This window comes from Lepidochelys kempii, chromosome 2 (genome assembly GCF_965140265.1).
Source record: "Lepidochelys kempii isolate rLepKem1 chromosome 2, rLepKem1.hap2, whole genome shotgun sequence".
NCBI classification, from domain to species: domain Eukaryota; kingdom Metazoa; phylum Chordata; order Testudines; family Cheloniidae; genus Lepidochelys; species Lepidochelys kempii.
The window spans coordinates 40,110,956-40,135,441 of NC_133257.1; the positions used below are offsets into that span (position 1 = coordinate 40,110,956).

General features: G+C 38.8%; 1 protein-coding gene across 14 annotated transcripts in view; it reads right to left on the reverse strand.

Moving 5' to 3' along the window:
• The window catches only part of VPS13B (vacuolar protein sorting 13 homolog B), a 921,287-nt gene that overhangs the window by 593,446 nt on the left and 303,355 nt on the right, over positions 1 to 24,486 (reverse strand). The gene's annotated exons all lie outside the window — the stretch shown is intronic.

Below are 24,486 nucleotides of genomic sequence, written 5' to 3' on the forward strand. Positions count from 1 at the left end.
AAGACCCTCCTGCCCAGTTCTGGGGGCAGTCAGGGGACAGGGGTGGATGGGACAGGAGTCCTGGCGGGGGGGCATCAAGGAACGCGGGGGGTTGGATAGGGCAGGAGTCCCGGGGGGCAGGGGTGGGCAACAACCCCCTCATGGGGTGAGGAGGGAACCAGTTGTTAAGTTTTTGGCAGCTCATCACTGACTATAAGGTTGCAAAGTCAAGCACTCCAAAGTTAGGAATACAGGGATTCAGGTTGCCTGTGCAACCTTAAACTAGCCCTCTTATGCATAAACAGTCTTTAATTACACAATCTCATATTTTTTTCCACAGAACATCTGGCATTTCCTAATTTTAGTGCTTGACTTTGCAACCATAATGTTTTAAGTGTAATGTATTTGTACATGCTTGTACACAATTATGTACACCCATGCATAAACACAAATAATTTAGCACTGTAAATAATTCTATCAAATTTAACTGTAGATATATTCATTTCATTACCAATGTCTAATGCTTTTCAAAAAAGTTAGCAAGCGTTCCATTGTTTTTGTTTTATACGAAACAATCAAAAGAAGGTCTGATCAGTTTTGGGCCTTTATAATTCTGAGTCCTTCAGAAAAATAATCCTAGCACTTGCAAATGTCATTACATGCATTTCTTCAAATGACCTTTTATGTCCTTTTCTGGATGTTTTTAATCTCAGTTATATATTTTTGAAGATAAGGCAAAGAAAAAGATAGACACCATACTCCAACTCACACTGATTTGTTCAATAGTCAAGAGGCTAAATTCATTCCTGTAACATCACTCAAACTCAGTTACACAAGGGATGACTCTGGTATGTTATATTTTCTACCATCACTTTCTAACCTTTTTTAATGCTTCTAAATCATTTTTAGAAATATGCTGTGCAGTGGGCAGCTGTCCTCACTGACCTATCCAAAATAAACTTTACTGGTCAAATCCTGCTTCTTTTTCTCATGTGACAAGCCTTATTAATATCATTCCTTCTTGCCAAGGATTTCTTTTTTTAAGTTATTATTTCCCAATCTATTAAACCACTTCTTCAATGATAATATACTGTGTTTGTAAAATCAAAGTCCTTATAGCTGTAGTAAAAAGAAAAGGAGTACTTGTGGCACCTTAGAGACTAACCAATTTATTTGAGCATGAGCTTTCGTGAGCTACAGCTCACTTCATCGGATGCATGCCGTGGAAACTGTAGCAGACTTTATATATACACAGAGAATATGAAAAAATACCTCCTCCCACCCCACTGTCCAGCTGGTAATAGCTTATCTAAAAGTGATCATCAGATGGGCCATTTCCAGCACAAATCCAGGTTTTCTCACCCTCCACCCCCCCCACACAAATTCACTCTCCTGCTGGTGATAGCCCATCCAAAGTGACAACTCTTTACACAATGTGCATGATAATCAAGTTGGGCCATTTCCTGCACAAATCCAGGTTCTCTCACCCCCTCACCCCCCTCCCAAAAACCACACACACAAACTCACTGTCCTGCTGGTAATAGCTCATCCAAAGTGACCATTCTCCCTACAATGTGCATAATTAAGGTGGGCCATTTCCAGCACAAATCCAGGTTTTCTCACATCCCCCCCACCCCCATACACATACAAACTCACTCTCCTGCTGGTAAAACCCCTTCAAAACTGACCACTCTCCAAGTTTAAATCCAAGTTAAACCAGAACATCTGGGGGGGGGGGGGGCTAGGAAAAAACAAGAGGAAATAGGCTACCTTGCATAATGACTTAGCCACTCCCAGTCTCTATTTAAGCCTAAATTAATAGTATCCAATTTGCAAATGAATTCCAATTCAGCAGTTTCTCGCTGGAGTCTGGATTTGAACGCATCATTAAGGATCTACAACCTATCCTAAAGGATGACCCAACACTCTCACAAATCTTGGGAGACAGGCCAGTCCTTGCCTACAGACAGCCCCGCAACCTGAAGCAAATACTCACCAACAACCACATACCACACAACAGAACCACTAACCCAGGAACTTATCCTTGCAACAAAGCCCATTGCCAATTGTGCCCACATATCTATTCAGGGGACACCATCACAGGGCCTAATAACATCAGCCACACTATCAGAGGCTCGTATACCTGCACATCCACCAATGTGATATATGCCATCATGTGCCAGCAATGCCCCTCTGCCATGTACATTGGTCAAACTGGACAGTCTCTACGTAAAAGAATAAACGGACACAAATCAGATGTCAAGAATTATAACATTCATAAACCAGTCGGAGAACACTTCAATCTCTCTGGTCACGCAATCACAGACATGAAGGTTGCTATCTTAAAACAAAAAAACTTCAAATCCAGACTCCAGCGAGAAACTGCTGAATTGGAATTCATTTGCAAATTGGATACTATTAATTTAGGCTTAAATAGAGACTGGGAGTGGCTAAGTCATTATGCAAGGTAGCCTATTTCCTCTTGTTTTTTCCTACCCCCCTCCCAGAAGTTCTGGTTTAACTTGGATTTAAACTTGGAGAGTGGTCAGTTTTGAAGGGGTTTTACCAGCAGGAGAGTGAGTTTGTGTGTGTATGGGGGTGGGGGGGATGTGAGAAAACCTGGATTTGTGCTGGAAATGGCCCACCTTAATTATGCACATTGTAGGGAGAATGGTCACTTTGGATGAGCTATTACCAGCAGGATAGTGAGTTTGTGTGTGTGGTTTTTGGGAGGGGGTGAGAGAACCTGGATTTGTGCAGGAAATGGCCCAACTTGATTATCATGCACATTGTGTAAAGAGTTGTCACTTTGGATGGGCTATCACCAGCAGGAGAGTGAATTTGTGTGGGGGGGGTGGAGAGTGAGAAAACCTGGATTTGTGCTGGAATTGGCCCACCTGATGATCACTTTAGATAAGCTATTACCAGCTGGACAGTGGGGTGGGAGGAGGTATTTTTTCATATTCTCTGTGTATATATAAAGTCTGCTACAGTTTCCACGGCATGCATCCGATGAAGTGAGCTGTAGCTCACGAAAGCTCATGCTCAAATAAATTGGTTAGTCTCTAAGGTGCCACAAGTACTCCTTTTCTTTTTGCGAATACAGACTAACACGGCTGTTACTCTGATAGCTGTAGTAGAAATCTTTGTGATATGCCTTGTTTCCCCTCAATAAAAATATATTTAAAACATTAAGTAATAGAGGTTGGGAAGTAGCATATAGAAAAAGATTATAAAAATATGCTCCAAATAATATTTGTGAAGAGGTAACATCTGCACATCAAAATACTAATTCATAGTCACTAACTCACAAATATATAAACACTACCAGTGTTTTAACTGGACTAGTGATGGTGAACTCAATGTTAAGAATTCAAAGAGGTAACCATATCTACTACTGTGTACTAATAATGGCCAAATTCAATTTCCCCAAACCAAACTGCTGGAAAAGCACATTTGGAGAAAATTCCTTAATATCAAAATAATTGTTTTGTATAATGGCTTATTCTGGAGCATACAAGAATAGGAGGCTACTGGTGATTTAGTTTTCAATTACACACAGGTTTTGGTTCACAAAGTAAGTGTGGTTGAGCCACTAATTAACATTTTCTACAAAATAACTGTGGCATTCTTGCCAGAGAGATCATACTTAGAGGTATAAGACATAAATTTCAAGAAGGGTGTTTTAAAAGTGAGGACGTTAGATGAAACGGCTTGAAAGGCAAGTTAAAATGCACATATGTAAGAAGTTCAGCTACTAAACTAAATATGTATCACTAAAACACCTGATATACTGAACAGCTAAAGGGTGGTATGTATGGTGTCCATCTTTAAAGAAGAAGTTAAGGTTAATTCAGTGAACTATAACACCAATAAGCGCAAACCTGAAAGAAAACACTGAGCATTCAAAGTAGCCAAAATTAACTTCCCTCAACTTAGACAGCACTGGGCAAGTTCAGGTGATTGATGACAAGATGCAAAACCTCTAAGTCACCAGTTTAGCTCAGCTTGGTAATAAAAAAAACAAAATTGTTTGCATTGCTCCTCAAGACACTCAGTTTGCTCCTCCTTCATCCTCATTTTCCTTGGTCTTTTTGCCAAAGAAAATCAGTCCCTCCTCCTCAGCATCTTGTTCTCCCTTAGTTTCTATGGCTGTGTTTTGTTTCTGTAAGACTCTTTCACCATGTCCTTTGGCAGTTCCTCCTGCCCTCCCCTGAGAATTCTTTGAGTCTCTGCCAGTGTCCCTCAAAGAAAAACCATACACATCATTCCCAGGTGACCTCACCTGCTCATAACTAGCAGCTGTATGCAGATATTTCAGGCTGTATATATCTAACACACTCTCTCACACACACACACACAATTTTTCATGAACCAAAAAGGCAGTTTTGGGGAGGAGAGCAGGATGTGATGCCATCATATGCCAAATACTTCCTGTGTCTTACACATGACATTCACCCACCTTGTCTCTCTAAACGGAAGTTGGTAAAATAAAAGATATTACCTCACCCACCTTGTCTCTCATATGCTGGGACCAACAAAGCTACAACTACACTGCACTGCACATGACATTTTAATGGCTAGTATCAACCAAACAATGCTCTGTAAGATTTGAGAAATATTTCAGTGTACGTCTGAAGAAAAAACACAAATTTTGAAACCATTGCAAAAACAATATTGCCAACACTACAAAAGTTTGATGTTTCCTACCCATTGTATGTTTAGGTTTATTCAAGACTATGCTGCATACATGAACAAAGTCTGAAACCTCTTCTGCTTAAACTTGTAAACTTGTGCATCAAGCTAATTTCCTGCTTAAACTTGTTTGGGGACATTTGGATATAGAACTTTAATCACAACTTATTTTGTTCTACCTCGTTTAAAAAAGGGGGGGGAATAAAAGAGATCATTTATAAACTATGAGTGTAAGGAAAACCTAATACAAGCCTCAAATCAGATCTTTTTACATAGTACACACACTGAATGCGTTGAAAACTGGGTAATATCTCAGTCTCAAAATGTAATTGTAAATGGGAAATCATAATCAAGTGTGTGTATTTCTACTGGAGTCCCACAGGAATTGGTTCTTGACCCTATTCTGTTTAACAATTTTATTAATCACCTGCAGAAAGCACAAAATCATCACTAATAAAATTTGAAGATGACAAAACATTTGTGGGGGGGTCAGGGGAGTAGTAAATAATGAAGACAGGTTACTAACAGAGTGATCTGAACCTCTTGGTAAACAGAGAACAGCAAACAGCATGCGTTTTAAAAAGGACAAATGTGAAGGTATACACTGAGGAGCAACGAATGGAGGCCCTACGTACAAGATGGGAGAGCTCTTTCCTGGGAAGCAATGGCTCTGAAAAAGACTTGTGGGTTGTGACTCTGGCAGACCAGATGCCTACTCTTGCCAAGGCTTTAGACTTCAACTAAACAGTGACAAATTCACTGCTGGAAACCAGTCTGTTTCACCTGTGTGTTAGTATTGTTAAGATGAGTATTGGACTTATAACAATGTGTTTAGACTTTATGAAATGTTTGTGAATTGCTGCATGCATTAATCTCATTTATATCTTTAACCCAAGCTACAAGGTAGTATTTATGTTTTTGCTTTGTAACTGTAAAAAATGTTTGCTCTGAAGCTGTGAACCCAGATGGAGGAATCTTCTCCTGCCCATCAAGAAGGGCATTGTGGGACATCACAATACAAAGATTTTGCTAACTACCCCTTACGCCCATGGAGAGGCTACATGCGAAAGGGTTCGTCACATCAGCCTGAATTCTGGAAGGAGGAAATAAAATTAGCTGACAAGAAAAAAATTGTCAGTCATCTCTTTTGCAGTTTGAACTTTCACAGGACAGGATACATGAAACAGGAATCCCTGGGTCAACCTGGGTTAGCCCTAAAAGACATTCAGAGCCAACAGATCACTACAACTCTGTCACCTTTTGGAACAGTAGAATGTGACTCATTTGTGTATATAGGCTTCCTGCTTTAAGCTTGTAATAACTCTCATTTCTTTTCTTAGTAAATCTTTAGATAGCTTACTATAGGATTGGCTACTAGTGTTGTCTTTGGTATGAGATCTAATGTATAAATTGATCTCGGGTAAGGGGTTGATCTCTTGGGACTGGGAGCAACCTCAATATTTTGTGATCTTTAGTGTACAGCAACCATCTAACACTAAGTCCAGTTTGCCTGGATGGCAAGATAGACTGGAATCCTCAAGGGGACAGACTCTGATTCCATGGTAAAACTGTTATAGTGCTTTAGGAGTTCACACTTGTTACTGGGTTGGTGAAATTTAACTTTAGAACATATAGCCAGTTTGGGGTCTCTGCCCTGTTTCTTGGTAGTCTGCCCTGAGTTTGGCATTCACGGTTCTGAGCCATTCCAGACAGCGTGACAGGGGTCATGATGGATAATTAGCTGCACACAAGCTTCTAGTGCAATGCTATGGCCCAAAGAGCTAATGCAATCTTTGGATTCATAAACGAGAATCTCCAGGAGCAGGGAAATTATTGTACCTCAGTATATGGCACTGGTACAACCACTACTAGACTATTGTGTCCAGTTCTGATGTCCACATTTCAGTAAGGATGCAAATTGGAGAGTGTTGAGAGAAGAGGCATGAGAATGATTAAAGGATATACATACAGTATAGTGATAGACTCAAGGAACATATCTATTTAGCTTGACAAAAAGAAGGTTATGATGCAACTTGATCACAGTTTATAAGTACCTACATAGGTAACAAATATTTGATAATGAACTCTTCAAGCTAGCAGACACGATATACCAAGATCCAATGGCTGGAAGTTGAGGTAGATAAATTCAGACTGGAAATAAGGCATACATTTTTAACAGTGAGGATAATTAATCACTTGAACAACTTACCAGTGGTTATAGCGGATTCTCCATCACTGGCAATTTTTAAATCAAGACTGGATTTTTTCTAAAAGATATGCACTAGTTCAAACAGGAATTAATTCAGGGAAGTTCTATGACCTGTATTATATAGGAAGTCAGACTAGATAATCACACTGGTTCCTTCTGGCCTTGGAGTCTATGTAGCAGCATTACCTCCCTTGGTGTTAATCACAAGGTAGAATACTTGGTGTCTCCTGTTTTCCACTACACATAACATTTGTATGAGTACATTGCCTTTTTCAAAGGAAACAGTGCTGCTTGTACCAAAGCTGCAACTTTGTCCTCAAATGTGCCATTAAGGTGGTAGTACAATATGCCAGTTATATACAGGGTTGTCCTTTGATTCTTGGAATCTTTGCATGTAAACTACAGGGAAAAAATGTGAGGAGAAAATATGTTGCTCTCTAGAACTCTATGTTCCAACAGAATTGCTCTGAGATTCACTTCACTCCATTGTTCAACATCAAGAAATTCAATGAAAGTAAGAGAGAGCAATCATGCTCATGTTTTTTTTCCCATCACAGCGGACAAATTTCTTTACCTAATTTCTTTCTTACCTCAGCAATATGGCAACCATAGACTATAGGGAGATAGTCAGTATACATAACTACTAACATGAAGTGTGATCCAAGCAGATTTTACATTTGCTTCAGGTAAGAATGCAGAGATAGATTATCCTTTTCTGGTTGTATTCCTTTGTAGAAGATACCTGCTTTTCTGTGGAGCAAATTTCAGCAAAATCAAACTCTTCTCTCAGTATGTCACGTGTAAGCTTTTCTGTTTTAGATGAACTGGAATATTTCACATAGTGTAAAATGTGCCACCACCAGATACGTGAAATGTTCTTCTTCTATATTACAGAACTGGAAAACTGGCTGAAAGATTTCCCAAAGCTGTGCCTTGATATTTTACACTCCCTATATGATACAATAACTCACTTTAATGTTCATTCTATTAGTCTCCAGAAGTGCACAGAGCTGTTTTTTTCCAGGGATATGTACAGGAAGGTCTCAAGGAGACATGTTACGTAGAGCTCCTGGGGAACACAGCAGCTGTGTTACCCCTTAGAATGGTGTAGCAAGGTTTCCATTGGTAAGGCAGCATTATTCATTGGGGCCAAGGCCTGGCCTCCTCACATTCCTTCTGTGTACTCCTTAAATTTGAAGGAGTACAAAGGTTGCAACCTCCTCGTTCCATATGTCATCAGCAGGACAAGCCACAATCTGGTACTTTATGGCTCAATTAAAGACTTCAATCACTAAGGCTGTCAATCTGATGCTTATTGTGAGCCCTAACTTAACCTAAGAATTTTTTCTTTGTTTAATATCTATACCTCAATTGGTGATCTTAGCAATCTTTATATACATTACCAATGAACTGGTAAAGTAATGAGTTTGCAGTTATTCGTGGAAAAATCAGGAGGGTAGTTTTGAACTGAATTGTAAGATATACAGGAAATCAGTGAAGGGAATGAAAGATAAAGGTGATATATTACTACTACTTAGGGCAAGAAAGTCTCAACTAAGTATCTGAAGGCCCATTAAATTTAAAGAGTAATGATTTAGGAAGATCATAAAAGAGGGAAATGCAAAATATGAGATAGGAAATGAGTAAGACATGATTAAAATTTTCAGAAGTGGCCCCAAATGGATTCTAGCAATGTTTTTGAGGTGACTTTAAAGAGAGGACTTCAGTATTTAAAGCATTCAATAGCAGGACATGATGATATGGCCAGGACACAAAATGAAAACTGGCACACAAACATCAGAATGATTAAGAGCTGGGTGAAAAGAGACAGATCTATGAATGAGAGCAAGTAGGCTTTACCCAAATGAAAGAACATTTAGGGACTAATACAATGTCCATTGAAATATTCCCGCGGTCTTAATGAACATTAGATCAGGCCCTTACATCTCAATCCAGTAATGCATATAAGCACATGCTTAACTCTAAACACAAAACTTCAGTAAGACTACTCATTTGCTTGAAATTCAGTACATGCTTACCTGTTTTGTTGAATTGTGGTTTTAACGAGGTTGTTTTGTACTTTGTTAGAGAGGTGAAAATACCTTGCTGAGTTGGAGACAGAGCTCCTTTCCCTCCTTCCCACAGAGGTGACACAGCAGCACTGGGAATCAAATGCAGCCAACCCCACATGCCACCAGCCCCACTGGAAATAGCTGAGGCGCCAGAGCACTCATAAAGTGCACCTGTCCTGCTCCAACAGTACGGTCACAGCAGCAGTAGGGGAGCTTGACCACCCTTAAAGGGTTCAGGGTCCCCACTTCTCTGGCTGTTCTTTCCTTCCCTTCACTAGTGGGGACATGGCAGCATGGAAGGGACCATTGTTCATTTCGAAAATATAAGAAAAAATTAGAGAGATTTTCTAAAATTTGAAAATGAGGCTGTGATGACTCTCCAAGTCACTTCCTCTACCTCAAGAACAGCCACCAGGAACTAGGCTCCCAAAAGGCTCTTCTCTTATGGGGAAGGAGTCATTAGCCTCATTCCTGCTGCTTCAGCCTTTGCTACCTTCTTCTAACCAGGAGGACACTTTTACAGCTGTAACTCACACACTGTTCAATAGTAAGAACTATTTAGCTTCCTCTCGCACCTCTCTTCCAAACCAGATAAAGGCAGCAGAGGCACCATGATCACAGACAGCTTATTTCAAGGAGACATCTGATGCCATGTACATCCCCCTTTTCTTAGACTCAACCTACTTAGTATTATTGTTGCTATTATTATCATTTTTGTTGTAATGCCACCATGCTTCCAACACACCCACCACTACCCGAGAAACAGACTGGTCCAACTCCAAACATTCCCAGGACGTATCATGCCCAAAGTATCCAATAGACAGGTCTTACCCACAGCATTTGTCGAAACAGAAAAACTTCCCTCCACTCAGAGCATCCCATGATTATTTCAGCTATTACAGACCAAACTGGAAGAAATGTCCAAGGAAACAGCAGAGCAGAAATGAGAAACAGGATACCAAATATTTACTACCTGTGCACTGCACAGGACCATCACACAGGCACAGTCCTGAAGAAGGTATCCCAAAACTACCTAAGCTAAAATTGATGCTGATCTATGTAAGAGCCATCACCAACAAACAGAAAAATATGTAACCTCATCAGCAATGAAGCACCGAATAAAACTTCATCACAGAGACCTGGCTACATGACACAGCGACCCCTATGCTAGCCCACATCATGCCTCCTGGCTACTCAGTCCATCACAGACCTAGAGAGAACAAGAAGAGAGGTGGCATTGCATTCATCTTCTCTTCAAACACCAGATTGAAAAGAAGTGGCTCAGGTAAGCCAAATTAATTCAAAATAATTTATCTAACAATAGAAACCAGAGCCAAACCTAACAGATTCTATGCTCATTTATAGATCACCAAAGACTAAAGAGTTCATAAAGGAGCTCACTGACACCTTCTTGGAGAAATATGTCAGTCTTATCTCCTGGGAAATTTCAACATGCATGCTGCCAAGTCCACAGGTGCAGAATCTCCTCACTTGTCTCCATAGGACTTTCACAAGCCACCTCTGGTCCAACCCCACATCGCCAGTCACACCTTGGACCTGGTCTTCAGATTAGATATTAATATCGAGAACATCACAACCCAGCCACTGTTTTTGACAGACTATTACCTATTTAAGGCTTTCCCAGCTCCCAATTGACAAGAAAGTCACATGACCCTGATTCAAACACAAAGACTCAGACTTAATCAAATTTCAAAGCATGCTGAAGCAGAACAACATTCCAAAACAGGACAAGATGTCAATGATCTGGTGAATAATTATCATCATACTCTAATCTCAGCCATGAACATTCTGGCTCCCATACAGTTCATTCCTTCCCTTCACCCACATATATCTCCTTGATTTTCTGATACTCTGCACCAGCTGAGACAGAGAAGTTGGAAACTCAAGCACCTATGGCGAAAAACGAAAGCTGAAACAAACAGGCTGGAGAATGTCAAAGATTATACTGAAGTCGTTTTACAGGCCAAGAAAAACTTTCTATCAACCTCCACTGAATATGCCATATCCCACTCTAAGTAGCTATCCAAGGTGGTAAACAACTTCATCAGTCCCGAATGTCTATAGCCCATAACAGAAACCAGCACAAAGCACTGCAAAGTATTACTTCACTGAAAAGATCATGTGCATTTGGGAAGGTTTTTCAAACAGCATGGATCCACTCCATCAACCCAGGCAGCAAACAGCTTGCCTGCATTCCTAGATTTCAGTACATTCACTTACGAAGAAGGATTGGAAACTCTAAAAGGAGTCTCAACCCAAGATACGTGAATCCGACCCATGCCCTTCCTGGCTGGTAGAAAAGAGTCACAAGCAACTTGTGTTACTTGTGGCAAATACTAATGTCTCATTCAGGGAAAGAGTATTCCCTTTCTCCTTCAAATATGCAATAGTGCAACTGGCAATGAAGATATCAACCCTGAACATACGATTCTAGCTAATGACTGCTCAGTATTAAACCTTCCATTCCTAAGCAAGCTCAAACAAAAGCTAGCTACAAGCTCATCTAATTGACGAACTCAAGCCAGGACATGGGATGGAAACAACTTTTGTGGCATTGATGGATGCTCTCTTGCTGTAAATGGAGAGAGGAAAGACTTTCATTCTCATCCTCATGTCCTACCTAAGAGAAGCAATAGGGGCCCAGGCAACTGTGGTGAAAATGGTTTAAGTCCCTCCTAAAGAGACACACCCAATGAGCAGTGATGGGAAATGGAACCTCTACCACCAAACACCTCACTTGTGGAGTCCCACTAGATCAATTCTCTCTCCGGACCTATCAACACCTACGTTCAGCCAATAGGTAAATTGGTAGGATGACACAGACTGAAGAGCCAGCAGTATACAGCTCTACCTACCACAAATGACCATACCATTACCACCAAGATAGTCCAGTAACTGGAAGAGCTGATTGAAGCTGAACCTGAACAAGACAGAGGTTTTGCTGGGGAAAAAGAGGAAAGCTCTTTGAAGGGTATGCAGCCAAGGTACACAACCATTATTGATCAATTCTCTATGTAGTTTAGGAATGATCCTGGGTCCCTGGGTCACATAGCAGCATCCACAAATAATGATCTCAACCACCTCCTGAGCTAGAAGATTCCCTCCGACCCTGGAATATGATGACCAGGCCTCAATTATATACACCTTCATCACCTCTCAGCTGGACTACAGCGATCCAATATACATGGGCAGGAAGCCAGTCGTCCTTACAAAACTCCAGTTGGTAAAGAACACTACAGTATATCTCCTCAACAACACAAGGTACCATAAGCACACAAAACCTGGCCTTCACTATCTTTGGCTTCCCACAGAATATAGACTCAAGTTCAAGGCCTCAATCCTTATCTTCAAGTTGCTCCATGGCCTGGCCTCAGAATATCTAAACAATCATCTTTAAACTCTGGGATGAAGACTGTTTGACAACTCCACTGCTCAGGCACAATGGAATTACCATAAAGAGAGTGCTAGTCTATGCAGGAGGCAATGTTTCTTGGGACTGGCCTAAGACAGCTAACTGAACTCCTACAAGAGCCCATCACAAACTTCACCACCTTCTGCGCCTACTGCACGGCACACTTTTTCGACCCTGCCTTCTCACACACACATATAGCAGCACGTACATTTAAAAAACAAAACCAAAACAAAACACTACACAGCAATCACAATTCTCCCCCAGGGAAGAGGATAAAAGAAAATGAACTACATGTCACAGATCTTGGAGCTTGTCTAAACTACCTCTTAAGTGGATGTAAGCTATGTCACTCAGGGATGTGAAAAAATCACCCCCCCTGAGCAATATAACTTACATTGACTTAAAGAGGTGTCTTCACTATGCTATGTCAACGGTAGACGCTCTCCCACCGACATAGCTTCCGCCTCTCACTGAGGTGGAGTAATACGTCGACAGGAGAGTGCTCTCCCATCGACATAGCATGACATAGGATATATTTTCAATCTCCTAAAGCAGCAGTTCTCAAACTGTGGGTCAATGTCCTAAAATGGGGTCACCAGGACTGGCATTAGACTTGCTGAGGCCCAGGGCCAAAGCCCAAGCCCCGGGGCCCAGGGACGAAGCCAAAGTTTAAGCCCCACTGCCTGGGGCCAAAGCCCAAGGGCTTCAACTCTGGGTGACGAACCTCGGGTTTTGGCTTTGGTCCCCCTCCCCAGGGTGGTGGGGCTCACGCAGGCTCAGGCTTCAAGTCCCCCACTCCTGGAGTCATATAGTCTTTTTTGTTGTCAGAAGGGGGTCACGGTGCCGTGAAGTTTGAGAACCCCTGTTATAAAGGAAGGACAAAGCAAATCTTACTACTTAAAATAATAATATGGAACAAGGATAATGAGTCACTAGTTTCCTCAGTGATGCATGACAGGAAACTATGTCTCTGAACTCTAGGAAGAGTATGGACAGACAGTGGACTTCCTAGGTTTTTTTATAGAAGTTCAAGAAGCATTTTCTTCTCTCCATATGCCAGCAGATAGAATTGAGTTTATTGAAGTTATTTGTGTGCCACATTATGTGGGAGAAGAGGAACTGGTAGAAACTCAGATGAGAGCAAAGTGATCCAGAATCAAGAAATGGATAGTGTAATAGATATGAACTGACAATAGACTAATGAAACATGGTCATTAATAAAATCAAGGATCAAGAGAAAAGACTCACTAAGAAAACTGAGTGCTACAGGAGATGCAAAGGATAAGGGTCGGGGAGAGGAGATACAAACTAATACAGAAATGTTGACTAATGGCAGGATCAGAAAAAGTAAGGGAGAGGTATTAAAGGTGTATAGAGGTTAATGGTATGAAAATGTAAAAGATCATTACTATCTTTATGAGGTAAAGGAAGCTAGAAACAAGGTATCAGAGCGGCTGTCACCAGAGATATTGATAGTTAAGTGACTATTACAGTAGAAAAGGTCTATAGTCATGAAACCAGAGAAACTATGGCTGTAGAGCTGTTAAGTCAAGAACTTCCATGCTGAAGATGACGTAAGAACAGTAGTGATGTATTTGAAGTGTTAGTGTACACTGAAACGAAAACAAATCCAAATTTGCCAGTAACAGGCTTGCCTTTTATAAGTCTAGAAACAGAACTGTTCAAAATGAATGAAATGGGAAAAGATACTTCAAGAAAAATGAAGAGGTCAGAGCATGAATTCTGAGTCTCAGGCAAAGACACCAATTAGTCATCAAGGTGCTCGTGTAAGAATAGGCTGGACATTAAAAACAGCAGGTATAGTGGCAGAATAAGTGGAGGTGGTGGAGACCCAATGGGAAGCATCAATAGGGATATACATTACAATGTGCTGTGGCAATGCAGGTTGCTGTTGAAAACAGTCACTGGATGGGAAATGGGACAGGTGGAAGAACAACAGTGATTGGGGTAGGAGCCTGAGGGAATGAAAAGGTAACAAGTGGTATGGATTACATGTGAAAAGGTTGAGCAGTTATTTACCAACATTATTTAAAAGTAATCATTGTTCTCTCTTGGGAACTACTGGCTGTTTAAACAAGAAAACAAAACAAAAAACCAAATAATACCTGAATCTGAACCTTCACTCCTAACCTTCTGTTGCCAGGGAGGCCACAATTTCACCACATCAAAAGATGTCTTTTATTTCTAATTTCAGTAGCATTCTAATCCACTCAAATTATCTTGTGCACATCTAAAAATTTGTTTTCAGTTAAAAATCACAAAATTTTCCCTAATAATTTAAATATGAATAGTTTAAGTTAAACTTAAAAACAGAGTGTTCTAATTTTAGTGGAAAAAAAGATAAGAAATGTTTTTACTTATCCCCAAAATATTCTGTATCATTATGAGTAGTTAAAATAAACAGTACCTTTAGCATCTGGAGTGGCAGTTTCTTACACCAGAAGGATACTAACCTTTAATCCCTGAAACCATTAAAAGGATGTTGTAGGAATATTTTTAGACTCTTTTTTATCTGGTCAAAGCACTGGAAGTTGAGTTGTGTCCATACAAACCAATCATTTCACCAGCAGTTTTATATTTCTTTAAAGCCTCGTATAAAAAGCACCTGCTTAAAGTGAGTAATGGAGTTTTATATTCATTGCACTTAGGAACAGCGTATGTAACCTATTCCGTTTTCCTCCCTTGTGGAATGTATTTCAGCTTATACTGCACAGCACATTACCGATGTGTATAAAGACTCTCTGATCAGCAATTTGGACTGCAGACAGCAACCTGCATGAGTACATTTTTTTCCCTAAATACAGTATCCACTTGATTCACCAAGACAAATTAAAACCATCCTTTACAAGACGGTGATCTCACTTTCACAGTGAATATATACAGCACATATATGTGTACATTATGTATATGTGTAAAGTATAGCATCACACCTATAGAATACAAAAAAAAATTTACCCTGCACAACTAAATGAAAAAAGACATGCTAGCAGCATAATAAAAAAAAAAGGGAAATAATTTTTATGTTCGGCTTCACTGTCTGAATAATGTCAGTTCTCTTTAATTATGATTACTTGTTAATTCACAAGATGTGAAAAATCTCTCTGATTTGATATGGATTAAAAGAAAAATCCTCTATGTGTATTTAAAAAAATTAAACTACAAAGAAAATCATATATATTCTTCTAATATGACATAAAAGCAAGTTAGAAGACATGCTTTATTTCAAATAATTCCTCTGTCAAAGATTCAAAATACCTTATTACCTAAAATGTTTCAAAAATACGATGGATTTCAAGGACATTTTGGAATTTGCATTGCATAAAGAAAAACACTAAGTATAATAAAACACAAGTCTCTACAGTGCCTTAAATTTCTCAGCTATCAAGAAATGTCATATTCTACATTTCAATCTCAGCATAACTCTCCCTAAAGGATTATTCATTAATATATATTTATTAACATGTACATTTAAATTCATAAAACAGACATTCTAACAGTTCAGAGGTATTTATTCCACTGTAAGAATATCATCATTGGATTGCAGTAAGTACTATATGCCTAACTTTACAGTAGGATGAACATATTACATTTTACTACAATGTACCTTTATAACATTTGACTGGAAAAGTTGTAATTTGTGAGAGGAAGAGTCCAAAATCAATTATACACATGTAGCAATTTTGTATCATTAACCAAAACTCAACAAGTATTAAATACTTTTTAGAAAGCAGGGAAAATATCTTAGCCTCAATTTCTTAAAAAATTATCATGCTAATTATGATTGTTTAGTATAAATAAAGTTGTTAATATATAATTCTGTGAAAATTGTTGAAAGCATCTGCAGAAAACTACTCTCTTCCTCATGGTAGAAAGTTAGGCTGTGGACTGTCTTCCATCTACAAATCTCTAAGCTGATAAACTTTGCCAGAACAAGTTGAACCAAGCATAGTATTACCTGTCAATATTAGTCTACGTAACTACTTACTCACTAAACAGGAAGAAGGGGTATATTACATTAGCTTGATGAGTACCTCTTGGAAGACTGCTAAAGAAGTTGTGAGGTCAATGGAAGTTTATATAGATCATGAGAAGTGGAAGGATTAGACCTTCTGTGTTACTACACAGTACACCTAACACTCGCGATCAGGAAAGCAAGCATAAATTGATATCTCTGGCAAATTTTTAAATGTCTACTGTAATTAGGTTAGTGTTGTAGTTAATCTCTTTATAATACTTCCAAAATCTTTTGATGTTCTTAGTTTTTTAGTAAAGTAAAACTATAAATCTAGCAAGTAATATCTTGTAACATTTGAAGCACTGGAATGACAAAGTTCAAATGAAATCCTTATACGTCTTTGCAGCATGTCAGCAAAAATCTGCAGAAGTATTCTGGTAGAACTTCTGACACAACAAATGCAAATTCTAACAATCTGTAAACTGGGAAACATACATTTTTCTTGCTTTTCTTTTTACCACTGAAAAGACACCAAAATTTTAATGTAAAGATTTAGTACTATGAACTTATGCTTCATCCACATTATTTCTTTTGGCAATTAGAAATCTTTACTATAATGTTAAATGTGTACTGACATATCTTTATATCTTACAAAGCATTATTTTATAACTTTGCTTAATTTGTAAGGAGGCAGCCTATATGAATGCCAGTTCTATCCTTTTCTACAGAAGGATACAAACTTATTTGTGATCTGTTTTTCTCTTTCAACTTATCTCTAGTTTCTCTGTAGATTTATAATGTTCATTGTTTCCAATTTTAACACATCACCTAATGGCAGAAAGGAAAACATGTTAACCTTGGAATTATTTGCAGTTGTAGAAATCCCTTTCGTCTGGCTTATGCAAGGCCTGCAATCTGTTTTAAACATAGATTGTCTGTCTTTCGTCTGACAGCCACCAAGCTGCACAAATTACTTTCTGCCTGTTCACCTGTTTGCAGCTGCGTCTGTAAGCTAAGGATTCTGTAGTTTGACTTGAACAACCGCTCCAGGATTGATGACATGTGCTGCTGATAAACTGAGCAATTTGAAGAAATTACTGGCTAAAGTTATGGAAAGACATCTGTGCACGAGCTGAGAACTAGAAGCCTTCAATTGTGTGTTTGCAACCTGCAGTGGCGGCAGCACTGTTTGAAGTGATATCCTTCTATAAGAGAGCTGGCCTTGACACTAAATAACCAGGCCATCTTTGCAACATAATCTCTCACATGAGTAATAAAGAGTTTGGTCCTTCTGGTCTTATAATTTTGGTTTAGTCATTTCTTTGAAAAGTACTTTGTAAATAAGGGTATATAACAATAATTAAGATTTCTTACAACCCATATAGCAGAAGTAATCTCTTTTGAAGTTTTTGTCTTCCAGTTTGAGTTGTGCTTCTCAATTGTTTCTCAGTTTTCTCTATCGTATAGCTCTGCTCTCAGCAGTTATAATATCTAGTACAAAGCTTCCTTTGAGCTGGACCATCATAAGAGCACGTCATCTCTTCAGCTAAACTCTGCCCTAAAATCCCCGAGATGTGTTCTAAACTCTCTAAATTAAAAACAAAATGCTATATTTCTGAATCAGGATAAGGTTTGTCACTTACTGTCTATGTCTGCTGACAAATTTAACAATATTTTTGTTAAATATCCTTTTTCACAACACAAAAGGTAAAAATCATATTCTAGGTCATGTTGTATAAACAGAAAACATTGTTTATTTAGGCAGGAAATATGCTAGCCAGCTTACCCTCTATAAATATTGTTTTATAGTTATAATAAATATGGTCTGATGCCATGCTTCTATATGATCTAAACACAGATCCTGCAAACACTTGCACACATGCCTAACTTTGGGGGCACTACTCATTCAAACATTAAAACATGCACTTAAGACTTTGCAGGATCAGTGTCTTAGTCTCATTTGTCCGTTTTATATGCTATTTATCTACTTCTGTCCCATTTACGACAAAAAGGTGAGCACTGACAACAAAATGTTTAAGTTGTACATCTGCCTTTGGGGAAAAAATTTTTCTAAGATCTGTGGATAAAATTCAATCTAGTATACACAGATGTACCTCCCATTTTTAATAGGACCTGTGCCCATTTCACCACGGTGTATTTATTTGTACACGTCTAGATAAATGTGTTTCAAATGTATAATTTGACAGAAGGACACCCAAAAGCAAAACTTTGCATGTATTCAAACAGTCAGTGGTTTGGAATAAATAGCAATTTTTCAAAAATACAAGCATAAAAAGAATTTGATATGTCATAGACAAAACAGTATATTTTGGGGATAGAGGGAAACAAAACTGAAACTGAAGTCAGTGTGTGGGTGTTCAGAAGTATGAGAATGTATTAGAAACACACAGACTCAAACTATATGCCTCGATAAAAATTACTACTTTGTATATGTTTTTAAAGCATTAAAAATAAATGTTACATGGAAAAACAGATTATAAATTCATCATTTCATCTATCTTTTCTTCTTTACTATTGGCCCCAATACTGTTCCTACCAAAAGTATGGTCACTGACTTCAGTGGTAACAGAATAGAGCCCTAAATCTGTACTACCTTTTATTTATTTTAGCAAATAAATGAACTTTGCTATTTCTACTTCCCACACATTTGGAAAAATTCTTACATTTAAAAAAAGTATTTCTTTACAATGCTAAAAATGTTCAATCTCTGTGTTTTATTTGATAAAAATTTCAGTCTGCTATAAATTAAATACACTTGAAAATAGGAAGGCAAAGCTTTCAAGTTAAGTAGCTGTATAAATTTGGCTTTAACATTTCAGAACCCATAAACTGGATTCAACACAGAGCTAAACCGATCTACAGGAAAAAAGGATATTCAGCATACTGTATGCACGCACAATAAATCAAGTCATTATTTATACTCAAGTGTACATCACTAATAAGAAAACCCTTAAGATTCTATAGTACAACACATACGTAAATAAATGCAGTCAGTTTGCTTGAACTCACAATATGAATAGAAAGTATTTTTAATGTCAGCTTTTATTTTAAAAGAGCTAAGTCGTGAGAACATTCTTATGTACCACTTCATAACTCTGACACCAAGTATGTATAAAAAGATTAGCCTTTATTTGGTATAAAATCAGTTGGCAGTTTTACATCTGTGCAATGCAACATAAATACCCCAGCTGGCATCTCAAGCTCACACACATATGGACTTCAAAACAGAAACTTCCTTATTTGCAGCACTGCCAGGGTAATTTTGTATACTCTGCATACTACAGCTATTTGTCAGGCCCCTGCAGGTGTGCACTGCACATAAACACACAGCTGTAGTCTAGCAAGCCAAGTGTTCCATCAAACACATAAAGGGAGACCTCAGCAGCTGGATTAGTCATCCCTGCAACAGGTCCAGAGAGAACAATATGGGTTAGTATTTTTGGAAAAGCATGGATGGTAAATTTATGATTGTGCTGGCCTTACCAAATAACTGCTGGATTGTGTCATTTTAATGCAATGTCTACTTATTAAAGTTTTTGTTAGAATGGCTGGAACAGACTGAATATTTTTTAGTTTTTAATATAAACAATAAGGTAGTTTATGTATAAAATAGTTTATTACGTGCAAAATGTTAAAAGGTTTTCATAGTAGTGGTTGGTTTTTGACAGATGTTACAATTATTTGCATTGGCAATAACAGACAAATCACTGGAATCAATTACAGTTAGTATATCATAAAACTTCCTGCTAGTTATATATTATATTTTGTCACATTTATTGTAATTACATAACATTTTTCTATCTGTATTTGTTTAGCTCCAAGATGAACTGCTTAACTCAGGTGAATTCTCTATGATATGTATACCTGATGAAAAGGACAGTATAGAGTAAATCTGCTTTATCTTTTATAATTCTGATAATCTTGTTTATTTTTAATAGTATCATGTCAGCATTAAAATGTAATAGGAGAGATTTCTCCTGTCAAAACCACATTTGGAAGACACATGCTTAGCTCTTCTCAGTCACATAAGTTTTAAAATAACTTTATTGATGTACAGAAAACAATGTCTTAAAGAATTATTTTGATCAAGTCTCTACTAAAAAACCTGGTGATATTTTAATAAGTTAAAGGCAATAGAGTAAAGGAAAACAATCAACTGAACAGCTAATGACTCTGTGCTAACTTCCAGCATACTTCTCCACAATGTTCAAACTACAGAATCTGGCGTAGGTAAATTCACTGATTTGTAAGGATGACAAAATGCAAAAGCTATCTACAAACCTGAGCAGATACTAAATCTTAGTTTTCCATTAATAAATGAAACACATATCCTTTAATGTTATTTGTCAATGGTGCTTACGTTGAAATAGTAGGGAATTCGCACAAAAATAAAATACCTTACCAGTAAGCAGAATTTTCTAAAAGCAGCAGAGTTACACTAATTTTAGTAACAATGTCTGCCAATTTGGGGGTGGGGGGGGGCAGGGGAATTCAGCACATAAGACTTTTACCATGAGACAGTTATTAGGCCAGTTATGCACATGTTTGGAGGAGTGGACTCCCACATTTTCTTCCAGAAGAGACCAGTTTTTGACAGCATACATAGACAATGTAACATAGACCCCATTTCAAAACTCTTTGCCAGGTTCTCCAGCTGAGGAAGCCATTTCATGACTGGCAGCTCCCATTGGCCTGGAACAGCGAACCACGGCCACTGGGAGCCTCGATCGGCTGAACCTGCGGACATGACAGGTAAACAAAGCAGCCCAGCCCACCAGGGGCTTTCCCTGCACAAGCGGCGGAACAAGTTTGGGAACCACTGGTCTAGCTTCAGCTTCCAACTACTGGATGGTGTTATATCTTTGTCTGCTGGACTGAAGAGCCCATTATAAAATATTTGTTCCCCATGTAGATACTTAGACACTGTGATCAAATCATCCCTTAACTTCTCTTTATTAAAATAAATAGATGGAGCTCTTATCACTATAAGACATTGAACTCCAATCATTACCATGGTTCTTCTCTGAACTCTCTCCAATTTATCAACATCCCTCTTGAACTTGCAAAGACCAGAACTGGACAAGGTATTCAAACACCAAATATATAGGTAAAATAACCTCCCTACTCTTACTCAAGATTCCTATTTATGCCTGCAAGGAACACATTAACTCTTTCACCCACAGTGTCATACTAAGAGCTCATGGTCAGCTGATTATCCACCATTATCCCCAAATCCTTTTTAGAGTCACTGAATCCCAGGATAGAGTCCTCCATCTTCTATGTATGGCCTACTGTCTTTGTTCCTAGAAGAACACATTTATATTTAGCTATATTAAAACACATATTGTGTGTTTGCACCCACCTTACCAAACAATCAAGATTCTTCTGTATCAGCAACCTGACCTCTTCATTTTTTACCACTCCCCCAATCTTTGTATTGCTTGTAAACTTTACCAGTGATGATTTTATGTTTTCTTTCAGGTCAATGATAAAAATTTTAAGCAGAGTAGTCCAGAAACAGACCACTGCGGAATCCCTCTAGAAACACACCCACTTGATTACAATACCCCATTTATTTGTCAGCAAGTTAAAGAAGTATGGGCTGGATGAATGCACTATAAGGTGGGTAGAAAGCTGGCTAGATTGTCGGGCTCAACGGGTAGTGATCAATGGCTCCATGTCTAGTTGGCAGCCGGTATCAAGTGGAGTGCCCCAAGGGTCGGTCCTGGGGCCGGTTTTGTTCAATATCTTCATAAATGATCTGGAGGATGGTGTGGATTGCACTCTCAGCAAATTTGAGGATGATACTAAACTGGGAGGAGTGGTAGATACGCTAGAGGGGAGGGATAGGATACAGAAGGACCTAGACAAATTGGAGGATTGGGCCAAAAGAAATCTGATGAGGTTCAATAAGGATAAGTGCAGGGTCCTGCACTTAGGATGGAAGAATCCAATGCACCGCTACAGACTAGGGACCGAATGGCTAGGCAGCAGTTCTGCGGAAAAGGACCTAGGGGTGACAGTGGACGAGAAGCTGGATATGAGTCAGCAGTGTGCCCTTGTTGCCAAGAAGGCCAATGGCATTTTGGGATGTATAAGTAGGGGTATAGCGAGCAGATCGAGGGACGTGATCGTTCTCCTCTATTCAACATTGGTGAGGCCTCATCTGGAGTACTGTGTCCAGTTTTAGGCCCCACACTACAAGAAGGATGTGGATAAATTGGAAAGAGTCCAGCGAAGGGCAACAAAAATTATTAGGGGTCTGGAACACATGACTTGTGAGGAGAGGCTGAGGGAACTGGGATTGTTTAGTCTGCAGAAGAGAAGAATGAGGGGGGATTTGATAGCTGCTTTCAACTACCTGAGAGGTGGTTCCAGAGAGGATGGTTCTAGACTATTCTCAGTGGTAGAAGAGGACAGGACAAGGAGTAACGGTCTCAAGTTGCAGTGGGGGAGATTTAGGTTGGACATTAGGAAAAACTTTTTCACTAGGAGGGAGGTGAAACACTGGAATGCATTACCTAAGGAAGTGGTAGAATCTCCTTCCTTAGAAGTTTTTAAGGTCAGGCTTGACAAAGCCCTGGCTGGGATGATTTAATTGGGGATTGGTCCTGCTTTGAGCAGGGGGTTGGACTAGATGACCTCCTGAGGTCCCTTCCAACCCTGATATTCTATGATTCTATGATCATTATATTTTGAGACCTATCACTTAACCAATTTTAATCCATTTAATATGTGCCATGTTAATTTTTAAAACTAGGGCTGTCAAGTGATTAAAAAAATTAATCGTGATTAATCACACTGTTAAACAATAATAGAACAAATATTTCAAATTAAATATTTTGGGATGTTTTCTACATTTTCAAATATATTGATTTCAATTACAACACAGAATATAAAGTGTACAGTGCTCACTTTCTATTTATTTTAATACCAATATTTGCACTGTAAAAAACAAAAGAAATAGTATATTTCAATTCACCTAATACAAGTACTGTAGTGCAAGCTCTTTATCATGAAAGTTGAACTTACAAATGTTGAATTATGTAAAAAAAACCCCTACATTAAAAAAGAAAACAATGTAAAACTTTATTGCCTACAAGTCCACTCAGTCCTACTTCTGCCAATTGCTCAGATAAAACAAGCTTGGTTACATCTGCAGGAGATAATAGTGCCCGCTTCTTGCTTACAATGTCACCTGGAAGTGAGAACAGGCATTTGCATGGCACTGTTGTAACCAGCGTGAAAAGATATTAACATACGATATGTCCCTTCATGCTTCAACCACCATTCCAGAGGTTATGCATCCATGCTGATGACTGGTTCTGCTCGATAACAATCCAAAGCAGAGCGGACCGATGCACGTTCATTTTTATCATTTGGCTCAGCTGCCACCAGCAGAAGGTTGATTTTTTTTTTTTTTTGGTGGTTTGTCTTCTGTAGTTTCCGCACTGGAGTGTTGCTCTTTTAAGACTTCTGAAAGCATGCTCCACACCTCGCCCCTCTCAGATTTTGGAGGGCCTTGAGTCCAGTGCTGTAGCTATCTTTAGAAATCTCACATTGGTACCTTCTTTGTATTTTGTCAGATCTGCAGTGAAAGTGTTCTTAAAATGAACAACATTTGCTGGGTCATCATCCAAGACTGCTATAACATGAAATATATGGCAGAATGTGCGGAAAACAGACAGGGAACATACAATTCTCCTCCAAGGAGTTAAGTCACAAATTTAATTAATGCACTATTTTTTTTTTTAGCGAACATCATCAGCATGGACACATGTCCTCTGGAATGGTGACTGAAGCATGAAGGGGCATATGAATGTTTAGCATATCTGGCATGTAAATACCTTGCAACGCCGGCTACAGAAGTGCCATGTGAATGCCTGTTCTCATTTTCAGGTGACACTGTAAATAAGAAGCAGGCAGCAGGATCTCCCATAAATGTAAACAAACTTGTTAGTCTTAGTGATTGGTTGAACAAGAAGTAGGATGGAGTGGACTTGAAGGTGCTAAAGTTTTACATTGTTTTGTTTTAGAGTGTAGTTAAGTAACAAAAAAATCTACATTTGTAAGTTACACTTTCATGATCAAGACTGCACTA